This window comes from Eulemur rufifrons, chromosome 1 (assembly GCF_041146395.1).
Source record: "Eulemur rufifrons isolate Redbay chromosome 1, OSU_ERuf_1, whole genome shotgun sequence".
In the NCBI taxonomy this organism is placed as follows: Eukaryota; Metazoa; Chordata; class Mammalia; order Primates; family Lemuridae; genus Eulemur; species Eulemur rufifrons.
The window spans coordinates 64,347,027-64,350,149 of record NC_090983.1 but is presented as its reverse complement, the minus strand read 5'-3'; positions in this window follow the sequence as shown (position 1 = coordinate 64,350,149).

Genomic DNA, 3,123 nt, shown 5'->3' with positions numbered 1-3,123 from the left:
TTTGTGTTTTTGGTACTCTCTGTACCCTCTTTGAGTGAGCAAGTAGCTTTTATTTTATTAATGATAAAGTTTTTTGTGTGTGATGAGGTGTCATTCCATTTCTTCCTTCGTTTTTTAATTCATTCCTATTTCTCTTCAAAGAGGCACCGTAACTTCCTGGTTATGAACGTGAACTTTGGAGGCACTTTGCCTAGGTATGAATTCAGGTTCTGTCACTTACAAGCTGTGGCCCTGGAAAGTTCCTTAACCTCTCAGTGCCTCAGTTTCATGTCCTGCAACATGGGCACGGTGAATAACAGTGCCTACCCCATAGGGATATCAGGATTCAGTGAGTTAAAATTTGTAAGGGATTTTGAACAGTTCCTGGCAAAGAATAAACCTCAGTGTTTATAAAAACAAAAAAGCTGTCTGTGATCACCTGCTACAAAATCTGACTGCTCCTTTTCATCTCTTTTCCATCCTTACACTGGCAGCCTTCTTGTAAACGTCTTGTCATGTCTCAGTGTACCACATCCCCTGCCACTAGCAGTTCTGAGCAAGCTCCAAGAACTTGCTGTTCCAGCTGAAGGATCACTGATTGAGGCCTTCAGGGCCACATGCTGATCTGGGGAAACACAGCCCACCGCATACGATCTGTCTTTCGATGTCTTTTTTACCTGCCTCTTTCAGTATGGTCCAGAATCCTGTCTTTGGCAGCTGTTTTTTTATAGTTTTCGGCTTGGGGTTGTGATTATTTTCCAGCTTTATTGGAGATGTAGTTTTTATCTCTGTTTTTTCCTTCTTCTTATTATTTAGGTTGGTTTCAGGGAGGAGAGGTCACCTAGAAGTTGAGTCAATTTGACTTAAATCAATTGTATTGAATCAAATTTGAAATTGCTATTTAGAAAGACAAAATTGTGCATTTGTTTTCTATAAGTTAATCACTTGTTTGCAATTCATAGAGACTTGTTTCATCCTAGGTGTCTACATTTTAGAACAGTAATTAAAACTCTTTTATTAGATTAATATATTTGTTAGTTATAAATCAAATATAGTTGGCCCTCCATATCTGTGGGTTCTGCCTCTACGGATCAAGCAATCATGGATTGAAAATATTTGAGAAAAAAATAGATGGTTGCATCTGTATTGAACATGTACAGACATCTTTTCTTGTCATTATTGCCTAAACATACAGTATAACAACTATTTACATAGCATTTACATTGTATTAAGTATTATAAGTAACCTAGAGATAATTTAAAGGATGAGAAGATGTACTTAGGGTATGTGCACATACTAAGTCCTTTTATATCAGGGACTTCAGTATCCATGGATTTGGGTATCCAATGAGGGTCCTGGAAACAATGGTCCTCAGAGAGATGACTGCACTACAGGAGAGCCCACATAAAGAGCCCTCTGCCACTTTCTCTCCATTTCCTCAGTCCCACTTCCCAAGAGCAATCATTTTTACTGTTTCTCTTCCTGGTTCTTCTGACAGCTAGCTTGATATATTTAAATTACCAGAAAAATATTTATATATAAATATTTTTTTCCAGTTACTTTTGCAGTACATTGAGAAACAAAATGATAAACTGGCATGTTAGGGCATGCTCCACGGCACCATCACAATTCCCCTGATGGGGTTGCGCTGTCTGAGTTTTGCAGGCAACTTCACTAACTTAGTCTCAGATAAGGACTCCTTAAGGTTTGCTGTCAAAGTAGATTTTTCCTTCTGCCATAGAACCAATTCATTGAATATCAGGTAAATGGGGGCAATTTTTCCTGAAGACAGCCAGAGTCGTCTGCAAAAGTTCTCTCTGTTTCTGCTGTCATCCTCCTTATGTTTAAGTTAGACATTGCATTTCTTCCCTGCCAAAATTTACTCAGTGTTTTCTTGAAAACAATTCAATCTTAGATTTTATTTTATTTTTTTTAAATGGGTCCTTTGATTAATCATTTGGTCACTTTTCCTAATACAGGTTCAAAATGCCTTACTCACAATTCCAAAATTAAAAAGCTCTGAAAACCACAATTTTTTGTTTTGCTTTTTTTCCCCACAACTCATTTGGTGGCAAAGGCTGACATGAACTGATTTGAGGAAATATTTGTCCCCTCAAGTGTTTAATTATGAGGTAATACCCCACATTCTATTGGAATTATTATATAATTTAATGTATATATATATACTTTTGCCTTTCTAAAATCTGAAGAATTCTGAGACATTTCTGGCCCTGAAAACTTTGAATAAGGGATTGTTGACCTGTAATGTGAAAATAGAATGTTATCATATTGGAATTCTCTGCTTAATGAATAGGAGAACCCTATTTGCTAAATATCATTCTAAGCCAACAGTGCTGTTTGTATTTGTGTGTGTTAGTGTTCAGTGAGGAAAAGTAAACTGTACTCGTTATTTCAACAGAGAGAATTTTTATTTATTTATTTATTTATTTATTTATGAGACAGGGTCGCACTCTGTTGCCTGGGCTAGAGTGCAGTAGTGTCATCATAGCTCACTGTAGCCTCGAATTCCTGGACTAAAGTAATCCTCCTGCCTCAGCCTCCTGAGTAGCTGGGACTATTGCCACCACACCAAGCTAAATTTTTAATTTTTTTGTAGAGATGGGGTCTTGCTCTGTTTGCTCAGGGAGGCCTTGAAGTCTTGCCCTTAAGCTATCCTATCCCCTCAGGCTCCCAAAGTGCTGGGATTTTAGCCACTACACTGGGCCAACCAGGAGAATTTAATCAAAGACCTTGGTTAAATGGTTTCTAGAGAATCAGAAAGTAAAAAGGAGACACAGCATTTACATAGAGGTAGTAATGGCAGGAAGAGCTACTGCTCTGGGGCTGGAAGAACCAAGGGAAGAGTTTGGAATTATTAGAACCTAGCTAATGGGATGGAGACCCCGAGGGGCTGGGATCAAGCCTCCCACCCACCTCTGAGGAGGTGGCTATAGTCACTATAATTTGACTATAGTCAAATTAAGTCATATTTTAACATATTTAATATTTAATATGGTGACAATCACGATGTCTATCTCGAGGTGATATTAACGACTCCTTAAATTCATTTCCAGTACCTTACATTTACTCTGTAATCTGATGACTAAACTATAAAGTTAATCGTTATCAATAATTTTTTCAAAA